Source organism: Patagioenas fasciata, chromosome 11 (assembly GCF_037038585.1).
Source record: "Patagioenas fasciata isolate bPatFas1 chromosome 11, bPatFas1.hap1, whole genome shotgun sequence".
NCBI classification, from domain to species: Eukaryota; Metazoa; Chordata; class Aves; order Columbiformes; family Columbidae; genus Patagioenas; species Patagioenas fasciata.
In genome coordinates this window covers 10,351,341-10,365,878 of record NC_092530.1, presented here as the reverse complement: position 1 = coordinate 10,365,878, position 14,538 = coordinate 10,351,341, and the positions used below count along the sequence as shown (strand labels likewise).

General features: G+C 40.3%; 1 long non-coding RNA gene across 4 annotated transcripts in view; it reads right to left on the bottom strand.

Moving 5' to 3' along the window:
* LOC139828837 (uncharacterized) overlaps window positions 1–14,538 on the bottom strand; it is a 352,305-nt gene that overhangs the window by 279,795 nt on the left and 57,972 nt on the right. For all 4 annotated transcript variants that reach the window (XR_011740842.1, XR_011740840.1, XR_011740843.1 and 1 more), the window contains exons 2-3: window positions 5,152–5,255; window positions 1,602–1,794 (exon numbers count right to left, since the gene is read on the bottom strand). This is a non-coding gene — a long non-coding RNA (uncharacterized lncRNA). The remainder of the gene's footprint in view (window positions 1–1,601; window positions 1,795–5,151; window positions 5,256–14,538) is intronic.

Sequence of the window (14,538 nt, the reverse complement as noted above, 5' to 3'; positions counted from 1 at the left end):
AGTTCCCTTATTACGTCTCAATTTAGAGAAATAATCTAAAATTTCATGGATTAACGATTATAGATCCATCAATGACAAACTGTGATTAGCTACCTCATTAACATTAATGCACCTCCTATCTGGAACGCCGCAGTGAGAAACAGTCAAAACTGATTTCTACTAACGGACTTTTTCCTCTCTCTAGCATTGTGGTAAATCTAATGAGTCAATTGGTTTTGCTGCTGTTGACAGGCAAAATTTCACTGAGTCCACAGATACACTAGCCATTTCTATGGGCATAAATTTAGATAAGTAGATATTCTTTAATATATTTCTTGAAAAGAAAGATAAAGAGAATCGTAGAAGAGTCTAGACAAACATGCAAAGTAAACATGCCAAGACTATAGGAGATATGTCACGACTTGAGATATGTCATACATGTATCTAAAAGCGCTAGGACCGTGATGAGTAATGTAAAGATGCATCATCAACAATGATTTCTTAAGTGACTGACGGAGATGTGTGTAGATGCACGGCCATGGGGGCTGACAGGTTTCATTGAGCCGATGACATGTGCCTTACCCATCTGCAATTGCTGCATTGGAGTGAACCTTCTGCTGTGCCAGCAGAAATCCAGGCACGTCATGACAACATCTTCGAGAATACTCAGCCGAGGAACAAATAAACTTACTTTTAAAAAAAAATTCTTCATGTCACCCTGACTCATAAATCTATGGTGCACTTAATTAAATTCAATAGGCAATTTTAGGGAGAGATAAACAAATTAAAGAACCTCTACTAAATGACAGAGAAAATTCCAAATAAACATAATCTGTTTTGCATTTTAATTCCAATGTTGCTTGTCCTTGTCAGGGCTGATACCTGTGTTATTCATCCTTTTTCTTCTTGAAAACAGTTCTCACATAATTATATTAAGGAAATATAACATATAAATAATATTTATATATTTATGTATATAAATGTTTTGGGGTTTTTTAAATTATGTAACCCACCCCGTCCTCCGTGGACACACAGAAGAAGGCTGGAAAAGACAATCACTATTTATATCATGCCAAGGAGCTTTTCTTTAATGATTCTTCTCCTCCTAACCCCTCTGGAGAACAGCAATTAGCAGGTTGCTTGTCCAAATCCATCAACAACAGCACATATAAAGCTGTAAATATGCTGTGCATGTGTTAGATTTATTATGGTATCTTGTAGTCTGACATATTTGTACATTGTCTTTTTTCTTGTAAAAGGGGAGACCTGCTGTACAAAAGAAAAAAATTTGCAAGCAGCAGTCCTCAGCTATGTGAAAGAGCCCATCTGAATCTGCCCAGATTCTCATGCTGTTCCCATCACCTCAAATCCCTGTTTCCTCCACTGTCACCATCTCTAGAGAAGAGCATTTCCTGCTGTTGTTGTGTCTCATCATATGCATTTGTCATTTTCCAGAATCTTGTTTAACATATGATGGGGGGAATAGAAACCAGTTAAGGCATAAGTTCTGAATTCTGCTCAGGAGAGATCTTCTCCATCTAGGTGCGATGGAAAGTTCTCTCTGTGCAGACTGAACCATCCCTCAAGTCTCTCAAGCCTGAGAAAAATCAAACACTTCCTACCTCCCCTTTTCTCATGCCCACATTCTTCTTCACAGATTGTTCTCCCAAGCACCAAACAGCCAAGATTTCTGTCGCTCCTCTCCACTGCTGAGCACGGTGCAGAGCAAGCGTGGTCTGTGGGCAGGCGGGGGGATTTCTGTCACCGGCAGCATTGCCGGGTCCGTGCCGATTTCCTGCGGCTGCTGGGGGAAGGCTGGAGGTGGGCAGAGAGAGAAAACATTTGTCTTCAACAACCGAACCAGTTAACAAGAACAAAGATCTAGAGAAGCTGACAGGTGGTAAATCATGAAATGTTTCATATGGATTTTATAAAAGACATAGGAAACCACCCTGCAGTGCTCCCACACACAGTTTTATAATATACATGCGTCTATCGATGGAACAGGGAGCAAGGGAGATTTGCACACTGCAAAAAATGTTATACAAATGCTCTTCAGCTCCTTGTCATTGGGCTGCTTTCACTCCACCCACTAAACCTGGAATAGCATCCCAGTTTCTCTCAGTCTGGCATCTTCCCTCTTCTTTTATCAGCTCACAGCCAACCACTCGCTTCATTTCTCAGCTCTTTGTTTTTTTCCTCCTCCCTGGGCCTCTGTCTCCTCTATAGACTTGTAGCAGTTTAAGACCCTGTTAAACCCGGCAACAAGTAATTCTTTTGTACCATATTTCACCCCTTTTTTTTCATTATCTTCCTTGTTTGCCTAAATTCTGCACAGATTAAGAGCACTTTCTCGATGCCTCTGACATGACATATCCGAAAAGAGAAAAGTTAAGAATGTTTATAAATAATTGTGTTGAATAATGTCAGGGCCTGCAATGTTTCAGGGGAAAGTCTATTTCTTCTTTAGACTGCGTATTTTCCAAGGCCTTCGAAACTCTTAAATGTGGGGCTGCAATCTCAATTGCTTAGTTCCATAATTTGGTTCTTCTCAACAGATTATTTCAGAGTCTCCAAATGTAAAAATGCAGCCTCCTAACATGCATTATGAACTGGAAATTTGTAGGGATATGAAAAACACTGTGTTTTTTTTCCTTCAATATCAAAAGAGAACATAATTTGAGGAGCAAAACACCTATTCAGCCTCAACCATATGAGACATTTTGGTGATATCTTCACCATATTAAGTTTTTGAGCCTGATCCCAGAACCAGACAGGCAGTTCCAAATAAACTCCACATCCAAATGTTATTCTTCCTTTTCTACAAACATGGAATTAAAACACAAGGAAAAAGCAATACAAGTCTTGCATTGTATGTTAAGAATATGTTAAGGCTTTAGGCATTTAGGATATGATATTAAGGATCAACAAATGATTAATGGTCACAGAAAAAAAATACTAGCACTTTGGGTGGTGTTGGATCAGCTAAATTGGCAGAGGCACTACGTATATCTTGAGTGATACCATGAATTTGATTTGTTCTGCATCAAAAAGAGTTAATACAGGTCCTGGAGTGTTAATATGAAAACAGCTATGATACTCAGTAGACAAGATGTTGCATTGTTGCAACTGGACCTTTTGCATGATGGGTTGAGCTACTGAAACTGCTTCTAGCCAGGATGCTGTGGTCATTTTTAAGATACTTCACGGTAAACAGGTATTTCACCTGCTTGGATATCAGTAGAGTTGATTTTTCATCTAATAGGACCTCAGGCTCTGCAATTAGAAGGATCCTGGTGACTGTGAGATACAAGGCTCAAATGTCAGACATAAAATATTTATTAGAGGCAGCAGAAGAAAAGGTTGCAGCCACCCTACGTAAAATGACTTCTGAACTGAATGGAAAGCACCAGAGTTCCCAGCAGTAGAAGAGTCAGGAGTCACATACAGTAAAACTATTAATAAAGTCCTTAAATAGATAAGAAAGCCTTCCTTTTTTTCCAGCCAGAACCTGAGGTTATGGCTGAGTGAAATTCCAAAGGTCCAAAGATAATGAATGACTGCAAGCTGTTCACTGAGGTTCCAGACAAACAGTGCAGCACGCAGTACAGCAAAACATCTGTAGGAGTGTGCACTGCGATGCTTCCGATTGCCCCCAGCTTCCCAGACCAGGAATATCAGATTTACAGTCATTGCATTCTGCACTAAAGAAAAACTGTAAGGTAGGGGGATCACAATTAAAAGTGAAAGCTAAATGGCAATACAGAGTATTTAAGTTTCCTAAGCAATCTGCTGAACCCTTATGAGAGGCCTATTGTAATAACACAACTGGATTATGGCTGTGCAAACTGACCTCATACTACACAGCTTGACAAGTTCTTCAGGAGCATTCTGAATCCAGAATATGCTTGTGAGAAAGTGTATTTAGTTGTTCCTAAACAAGGTAATTCAGTGTCTGAATTAATGTTCAGAGATTTTTTTGCAAATGTTTTGTCACAAGATATCCGGGCCAGCAAATTGGATCCATTCTTCTGTTGTTTCCTATCCAGAGTCAAAATCTACATTTGGGGTGGTCGTGTCTGGTTCAGATATTCCTGAGTCCAAAATTCACCCTGAAATATCAAAGGGTTATGATTCAAAGTTCCAGCTTGATTCAACTCTGTTAGCTATCGATCCTTATTGTTCAGTGGAAAATGACTTTGAATCCTGCAGCTCTCTGCCTTCTGTTCCTTAGAATAATTTCTTCCATATGATATTTGCTGCATGCATGAAAAACAAATTTATCACCCAAATGCATATATTGCCAATGGTCTCAAAGAACAGCAATTCAAACAGTGATTCAAATTTTCAGCAGCAGCAACGCTACAGAGACTGGAGAAAAATAACATCAATGAAAACCAAAACCAAACCACATACCTCTAGAATTCTGTGTAAAGAAGAAATATGTGGAACAATAACTTAATGCAAACAATCCTCCTCATGTGAAGCATGAAGAAAACTACTGATTATGAAGAGAAATCTGCAGCGCATTTAGGCATCAGAATTCATGAACCTTGCCAAAATAATTAAAAGAAATCCTACCAAGTTTTCAACTGAAATAGAATATTTACATTTAATGAGTTAAAAGAATGACAAATGTCTAAATGAATGTGAATTTTAAGTCCTTGGGCACAACAACCTATTAAGAACCTTGCCCACACGCAGTCTCTCACATGCACCAGTACTTGCTAGTCCTCGCTCAAAGCAGGGACCCTCTTACTGTATGTTCTATCAAATTCTCAGTGTCACACTGCCATCACCAAGGAATCTGACGGACCATCAACATTTCAAAGAGCAAACAAACTGCACACTCCTACTTGCCTCATTATGCACTGAGAAAGACAATCTTTCCTTCCTACATTGTGATGGTATTGAGAGCTGATGTGAAACACAGTCACTGCCATGTCCAAATGCTAAAGAAATTCAAGACAACAACTGAGATCAGTCATCCCTTGTTGTAAACACTGCACTAGCTGACAGTGGAGGTAGCATAATGCCTGAGAACACTGTAGCTGGGGTTGAGAGACTAATAGTTTGTCAGAGTGTTGTAACTACATTTGGAGACTTGAACAGAGTGTCTAGAAGAGTTGGTAGTCAACCCAGACCAATGAGGCTATAGCAGAGGTTACTCACTGGAACTGTGTCATTCACACACGTTATTCCTTTGGCCTTTCCCAGTTGTAGGCAGCATCTTTCAGGAGGCAGAACATCATACATGCCAGAGCTGCAGGAGGCGGCTGAGGAGGAAATGGGAGATGAAGTTACCACATGTACACTGCAGCAAAAAGCTTTTCCTCTACAGAGTCAGCATTCATGCAAAACAAGATAAAAGATAATATAATGCTCATGAATGCTCTCAAGGCAGCTGCCACTTGTGGGTCTTTGCTGTCTCTCAGTAGAGAGGGATCAGACCTTTAAATCAGTTCACTCCTGAGGACTTAGTAACACATCGGGGTTCGCTGTAACAAGCGGGTACACGTTTGCCTACTGGCCACAGCTAAAAGGAGATATTCACCAGGTAACCCGCTCTACCAAGACACAACTGTATCCCAGCCTGAAGACCAGCAACTTTACCTGAGTGTAGCAGAGTAAAGCTCTTATCTACAGCTCTACATCCGTTCTTACTTGCACATGACTTATGCTGGATTCAGAGGGTGGCAATTCTAGTTCTCTGACAGTATTTTATAATAAGAGATTATCTAAAGAGTGAAATACATTCTGATTCCAACAGTGCACTCAGGATGGAAAAAGACTTTCAGCTCAAGACATTCTTGTAGATGCATTTTATTGGTTCGATAGAGCATCAGCCATAAAAAATGAATATGTGGAATTTATCAATTAACTGACACCAGGTTAAGACAAATCTTGGGCACCTCCACCCGCAGCGCTGTTGGGTGCACTCTGCTAGCTGTGCACTAGCTATTCCAAAGCAATTTTCATTTTTGTGAATGTAAATATTTTTATTCTCAATTCTTTTGTGCAAAGGATTTTAAGTGAGCCAGAGAAAAAACATTCCAAGATGTACTTGTATTTTATTTCTATTTTTATGGCTTTTCCTTGTAATGTCAAAGTACCATGCATTTATTTGGTTTGACCCAATTAAGCAATACATGAAAACCTACTTCAGTAAAGTTCACTGATGCCAGACACTGCTGCAAATGACAAACACGAGGACTTATTGGGTTACCACTGCACATTGAAATGTAATCAACGACTAAAATGTAAGAACCTACAACGAAAAATGCAGCTGTCCTCCAAAAATAATTTACTACTGGTAAGGATTTACATTACATTCCTCTAAATGCAAGCACAATGTATTTACTGGAGAAACTGTAAAAAGTAATGAGCTAAATTACATAGGAAAGATCAGTCCTTACACAATGAGGGTACAGTACTACTGTACTATTTACAAGCCTTAGAAAAGGTAACAGAAAATAAACAATTAAATGCATAATACCAGGACCTAAACATGACATGTTTACACCCAAAGTCTGATCGTCAGCATCAACGAATATCTAAGGGCATCACTGAGAAAACTTTGCTGCTTTGTACTCAGGAACTCATTCTTGCAAAGCCGCTCTCCCTTGCCCAGCTCCTTCCCACCATTTCTTGCTAACAAACTGGCAAATAGAGAAGACATTGATGTCACTTAAGCATTTTTCTGCATAATTCATAGGTGCCATAAGGCTTCTGCCCCATGAACAAATGCACCTGCATTTACCTGCAGTGGTAAAACCGAAGCCTTCACACAGTAAACTGCTTACTTTCCCAAAATATACCTCATCTAGGTGTCATGTCTTGTCCTGTGCCAGTTCATGCAAGGCTTCACACTCCTCTGTAATTTAGTTCTGCCCTTTCCTGTCTGGTCCAAGGACTGTGTCAGGAGTAAATGTGCTTGGTGACATGAGACACAGTGACTCCGTCACCACAGAACATGCTGAACAGCACTACAAAAATAACAAAAAAACACCCCCCCAGAAACACAAACAACAAACAAACTAAACAAAAGAACAAACAAAACTAAACATAAAACAATCACCAAAAAACCCCACACACAATCACAACTGCAAGAAAGCCAGTCCCAACAGAAGCAACATACACTTTAGCCTTATCTATGCTTGTGCTGGAAACAAACGTAAATATCCCTTTCAAACGGCGATCGAAAACTTCCTGCAACGTGAGCACGGTGCTGGTAAGGGGAGGATGGGATGTTGGATGTTGAGCACGAGTATTGCCCTTGTACCTCTTCCCTCTGCTTGGCCAGTCAAAAGACAAGGAGCCTGAGAAGCCAGGTCAGCGTGCAAGAGCTGTGATGTGCCACAAAGAACTGCATCTACCAGTATAGCAGCTGTAGTTCTGGATGAACTTTCATGTTTGAATATAGATTCACAGTCAGTCACGCAGAGCAGTAAAAAAAGTTATCCCCAAAGGACTGAGATGGATACATTGCACCATTGCAGCAGAAACATGTTATTAAGAAGTGGTGTTTGCTATTCCTTCTCTTCAAAACACTTAATAGCAAACCATGTAAGTCAAACTTGGGCTCCTATCTTCTACTTCACCTGAAATTCTTTGTAGGAGGCACGAATCAAACAAGATATGACAACCACTACGTCTGGAGGAGTAGCTCTTGGGTTTCCAACTCTCAACACAAAGTAATGATAGGAATACTGGCAAAAGATACAAGCAGGCTTTAGGGACTATGACTACTTAACCTTAAAACAGGATTAGGGCCTGCCTAGTCTGTTCTCTCCTTTATGTATGTGTGGATTCATCACTTCTGAGACCACCCCTGCTCCCCAGCTGCTCCTGTTATTGATGACAGTGAAAGTCAATGGAGAGGAATGTCTCAGAAGCCGTCACAAATTGGTGGGGCTCTCCCGTGGGATATGACAGTGTTATTGTTACAAAGCACCAGGGATGTGCTCAGTGTTTTCCTCTCCCCAAAAGGCTTAGTCATACAGGACTGCAGATACAGAGAGCACTGGGCCAGGTCAGAACTACTGAGTATGCTGCTTTGCTAATTGTGATTCAATGAAGATGAAATAGATGCTATCTGCTGGTGAGCAGCAATGCTGTGGCCATCAGACACAAGCATATATTGTACATATGACCCAACAGGTCACCCTTATTTCCAAATTGTCCTCAGCTGGAGTGCCAGCTGCTGCTTCTTTCACTGTTGCTGTTATCTGCTGCTTTCCCAAGCAGCTCCAGACAGCGCTGCCATGAGCCACTGCTCCGGCCAGCAGCACGAGTAACCAAAAGCCCTGAGCAAGGCTCCTCACCCAAAGGAACCGCACTCCTGGGTCCCAAAGAAGGATCCTGCAGGATGTGGTCAGGCCGTGCGGTCCACACAGATGTGTGGCTTTGCACAGGGAATGGAGGGGAAGCATCCTGAAGAAACGATGCATTGCTGGATATACAGGAGAACCTTCTGGTTAGTTTGGAGGGAATTTTATTTCTGAGCCAACTTTGGCCCCAATATGTTTTTATAGCTTTTCCTTCTAATGTCAATGTACCATGCATTTATTTGGTTTGACCTAATTAAAAAATACATGGAAGCCTACTGGGGTGACTCTAATTTTGAGCTAGTAAGGAACTTCAAAGATAGATTCCTGCATCTCTGGAAATTTTTCAATCTTATATTGGATGTTGTCGACAAAGCAAAATTAGAATCTCTGAACAGTATTATCCATTTATTTTCATCTTTATTTCTGTTTGTACTGGCATTCATAGTAGTAAATGTGCAATGATATTATACCCCTGTCTTCCGCTGATAATGAACAATCCACTAGATAGATATATAGCTGTCACCTTGCTTCTAGGATCCATGGCATATATTGAAAGGACGTTACAGGGTTTCAGAATTGTGAGTTTGATATATGTAAATGTTTTTAAAGTTTTACTGACACTGGAAATTCATTCTGCGAGCTATACATCACTAGACTGATGTCAGAGAACATGATATTAACTTTCAGTCACTTTGGCACGCTGTTCTGGTGATGTAGCAAAGAACTTGGTAAGCATTCAAGCAGCTTCTAATTTAATTTACAACACGTCCTTTGACACAATAGAAAACTGAGCACATCCCAGTCAAAACTAATGTATGGAAGTTCATTTCCCAGTTACTTTGGTGACATACAGGGATAGTAAAGAGTAGGTTTCCCGATTCTGCTCTGGAATATCAATAAATTTCAACAGAAACAATTTTATGGAAGAACTTCAAAATAACATATCTATGACCTACTCTAAGATTTATTACAAATGTGAGTTGACACTTATTAACCTTTATACCACAGCACATCTTGGTACTTGGTATTCTCTGGCATAATCCTGTCAGCTGCGCAAATTTGAATCACTTTATCCTCAAGTGGCAATTATATCAAAATTCACTAGTTTTATCATCAAAAATAAAAGTCAGTAATTTCAGTCAATCTTCGCATTGTTCAGAATCTCACTGACCGATTGCATAGCAGTGCTTTCTCTAGTGCTGATTATAACTTCGTGCCTCCATTATGCAAAGCGGATCATACAATAGTCATCAGTCACAGAATTTCCTGCTCCCCAAACCTCTCCTGAAGAGCATCAGGCAATTACCATCCTATCACACTCGCATTGTCTGACATGAAAGTGCAACTTTCACTAGGAAAGAATGATAAATACATGGTTGCCCGGACCAGATTCCCAACTCTTGACAGAGCCCCATGAAGACTGACACACTGCAAACCAGGAGCGGAGCTGCTCTTTCCAGCCCCGCGGTGCTGCAGGACAACAGCTCCCACCACTGCAAGGCACAGCCTGAAGCACGAAGAGTAAGGAACTTTCCCCTCAAGTACTATCAAAGTCATGGGAAGAGCTTCAGACGCCGAGATGCACAACGAAAACAGCTCAGTTTTACACCAAGAGTTATACGTACCAAATCCTGACGTAAAACTGGAAGAAGCTTTAGCAGGACATGGATATGTTACATGTACTTTAATATCACCGTTTGGGAAACCAAGACCCATGCAAAATAGAGTCCAATTATCAGTGAGATCCTCACCAAAAAATCATTAAGTTTGAGCTAGGATCTAAACCTATTAGCGATCCAGTTTCACGCGGACTTAGAATTTAGGCTGGAAATGTCACACAGCTCATGCAGTCATTAGTCATCCCTATGCACAACACATACACACAGAGGCAAAATTAATGTGGTTGCTTACTTATAGAAAAGAGCTCTTATGAACACCTATCTTCAACATTAATATTGATAAAAGCATCATTAACAATATGGGATAGCAGACTAAATTGTTTTCAATATATATAGGAACCCTTCACACTTTTTTTCCTACAGCTGAGGTAGAACCTCCGCTGACCTTTATATAAATTCAATTATTTTATTCAAATAATTATTTAAATCTTGGTGATTTTTCTTGCCTCTGTATTTGAAGAGTCCAGATAAACAGAGAATGAATGCTGAAATGCTTTGAGGAAAGCAGTTGACATAAGATTTCCAGCCCCAGGTTGAAGAATGAAAAGGGCCAGATCACCAGATTAGCATCCAGAGGCCAATTCCCTGCCCGCGTACACGAGCACAGCTCCACTGAGCAGAGAATTTGCCCCCCAGCCCTGTGACTGCTGATCCAAACTGAATCCACTCTCCTACAGTGCAGAAATGGCCTGACAGCGCCTTGCTGTTGCTTTTGCAAGCTCACAGCTAAAACTGAGATAAAAGACACCACCAGAAACCTTCGCATTCCAGTTTATCTTCACAGCCAAAGCTGTGCTGTTAGCTACTGCTAATACCTCTGTCTGCCATGTCATGTCCTCTCCTCAGTCCCTGCATACCAGCTGCCCCATAAATGTATCGTCCACTTCTCCATCTGGAAAAAATATCTCCTTCTCTGTAGTCTTCTGAAGAGGGCTAATAAACTGCCTGAGTCATCACCATCTTGTGCATGGTCTGGTCTTAATGTTTCAATACTCCAGTTTAGACAATATCCACTTGGAGGAGTTCTTTGCTCAGCAGCAGGAAAGAAAATAACTTGTCTCCCTGATGAAAACCTCAAAAACATCCCAACTACTAAAGGGTAATGAGACATGGCCCTGATTGATTGCCTAATAACCTTTATCTAGATACTAATGAATGCAATAAATTGTGGGATTTATGGGCAGCCTCTGCTCAGAGATCATCTTTTAAAGCACCTGCTTGGAGAACACTAACTTGTGACGTGACTTCTAGCTCCAGTTTCACTGGAAAAAAAAAGGTCTGTGTAATGTGTAAACTTAAACTGACAGTCAGCTGAGATGTTAAAGTGAAACAGTCCTGGGGAATAAATTTGCATTAAGTTTGCATATTATTGGAAAAAAATATATTTAGAAGTTCAGGCATACATTGGAGGTCACAAGAGCCAGCCTGAATAGCAATACAATTTTATAGTTATGGTTATTTATTACAATATTTGATAATTAGCATCTTAAAATCAAGTCTGAGGCAGAAAAATCTTCCTAGCGTGTCAGAACTGATTGTAACATTTGAAAAAAAACTCAAAGCAACTTGGCATACTAAAGTCATGATTTTTGCAATCTAGACTTCCAAAGGTATTTAAATACCTAACACTCATATAAGTCAATGTTCTGACTACAAAACTTCATATCTGAGGTGCTTTCAGTATCACTTAGACTTTCCAGATTCAGAAAAAAAGGACTTTCAGGCTCGCTAACTTTTGTTTGCCATTTAAACCCTTACCCCTTATACTTTAGTCCTAAAAGAAGAAAAACTAGTAAGAGATCTGGGATAAAAGCAGGGTAAGCTATAGAGGAACTTCTATTTGGATTGTCAATTGTCAGATTTGAGGGCAGAAACCGATACGTTACCATTTGTTGTGTTACTTGGTACCTTCAGGGCTATTTTGTTCCTCCAGTTCTTTAGGGCAGCAACTTGTGGCCAGTCTTTATGGGGCTTTTGGAGCTACAGGACTCGCACATACAACCTGATGTATGCGTTTCTCCAGTTCGGGTAGTACAGTCAAATCTCAATGTCAGATTGCAGCTGATCATCATATGTGCCAGGAAGGTACAACGTGTTGTGGCCCTTTCCCCTCCAGCTCAAGGACACTGGCCATGCTGGAGGAGCACCTGGCAGCTCCCTCAGGCAACGGGCTCTGCTCCAGTCTCATTAACAAAGCCAGCGGGTAGGATGAATCCAGCAGGATAAAACTGGGTCTAAAACGCTTGGGGGCAGACTGATGGTAGCAGGGCATCTCAGAGTGAGACAGAACACAGCCCATAGCTCTTGAGATGACACACCAAGAGCAAGCATCGCCCCACAAGTGCTGGGAATGGATTCTCTGTATTTGGGGAACAGCTCATAGAATGGTTTGGGTTCAAAGATGCCTTAGAAATCACACAGTTCCAACCGCTCTGCAACAGGCAGGGACACCTCCCCCTAGAGCAGTTTTAACATTGGTTACTTCCAAAAGAAAACCAGATAACATTTTCAGGATATACATTGAAAAACAATTTTTCCATCCTCTGCAAACCTGAGACAAGTCCTAAGAGCTCCCAGGAAACTGAAACATCTCATATGAAGGCAAAAACAGTAACATCAATAAAGCCTATTTACAGCAGCACTTACGAATCATCAGTGCCTCATGCTCATTTCGATAGAGCAAATATTAATAGCCTTTTTCTTCTTTTTATGCTAGCATTGCTTGCCACCCACAAACAATGTCAGTACAAACGAACAATGTACAAGAGAAAGTTTCCAATACTGTCTCCATTTTAGGATTTCAATGTTGATTTTCCAACTTTCAGGAAGATTCAATACATGTATCTTTGTGGCAATATCAATGCCCATGATTATAGATGTTCATAGAAACAATAAGAGAAAGAGCTTTACTTTTCTAAAAACAATTGACTCTCCTGCAGAATTCACTAATCTGTACTATACACCATTTAGTTTTTATTCTTTGAGAGAAAACATTTAACTCTTACCAGGTCATGGTCTCTGCACAACTGCCCATTCCCTGCTGTGGGAAGAACAGTGTTTCAGATGCTTTGTGTGGTGTTAACAAACAAAGGGTGCTCAAGACTGCAGAGGAAGCCGCAATTGCTCTGATTTATGAGCTAAGTGGAGTCTTGCAGTCTCACCAGAAAGCTTCTCTCAACGTGCAGCGCTTGGTCTTTTAGAAACACTTCTGCTGGCACCCTCTTTTCCCTTGTCCCTAAAGAATTCAACCTACAACGGGGTTCAAATGCTGCCACTGCAGCCTTACGGTATCTGCTGCATGAATAATAACAGATGCACCTCCAAGACAGGTCTCACAGATGTAGCTGGGACTGGCAATACGTGAGAAACCCCAAAGCTGGCTACTATCAGCGAAGTTACAGAGGAGACCTTGCTTAGGAAGGCAGAGCTCATTCATCACTTCTTTCAGCAAGCTGTACCCAAAGGGCCGATATTTCCAATTTCCTTTTTCTTTTGAAACCTTGAATAGCAAATAATCTTTGCAAGCCCTGTAAAGTATGAAAGTGCTTTCAAGAAGGAATCTCAGATACTGATCTGAGCGAATACCATTATTAATATTACTTTTTAAAATGCCACATTAACAGCTGTTTCCAGAATTGGAAACCTCAGGGTTTTGACAGGTCTATCTTCTGGAGGTACACATCATGTCCAGACTAAACAAATACAAAAACTAGAACTTTTTTTAGAGGTAAAAATAAAGCTAAGCTTCAATTAATTTTTAAGACACAGAACTGTCCACTCAGCACTATATAATTCCAAACTGCAAAATGATCTTGTTTATATTTTTTTCATTATGCAGAGGAGGAAGGAATAAGAAATTTCGCATTTTATGGCATCTAAACCCATGCTCCTCCTTCTAAACACAGAGCATAGATATAAATGTACCGCATGCTATGACTTCAGTCATATTACAGCTCTGGCAAACAACAGAGCTTTAAAACAGTGTCGCTATCTTCCAGAATATGCACTAACTCACCACATAATCCTGCCAGCATAAATACTATCGCCATCTTCACTCACTCTATTTGATAATCTTGTCCACTATACTCAAATTCTATTCCACAATGTCACTTTCCAAACTGAGGACTTTGCCTGTGGTTACTTTCTATAAATTCACTGACCTGGAAATCAAAATGACAATAGAAGACATTAAAAAGCATCATATTAACAAATTAGATGTCCAATCAACTTTTAGCAAAGGGCATGGTAGATTTATTTTTATGTTGTTGCTAAATACCAAACAAAAGCACTTAAATTCTCTGCATTTCTATTAATTAATGCTCTCTGTGAATGAAAGGAGTTAAAGGAAGATATCCTAGTTTATTTATTAAACTGAGGTTCAGTCTTCCTGCCTCATCACATCTAAACTGGTTGATTTAACCTTAACAGCAACCATTAGGTATTAGGAAAGCATTACTGCAACAAGGGAGATACATGTGGGTGCCACCAGTTCAGTAACAGTATGTGCCCTGTATAAATAATGGGCTCAGAGCTCCATTTATCAAAGGGAG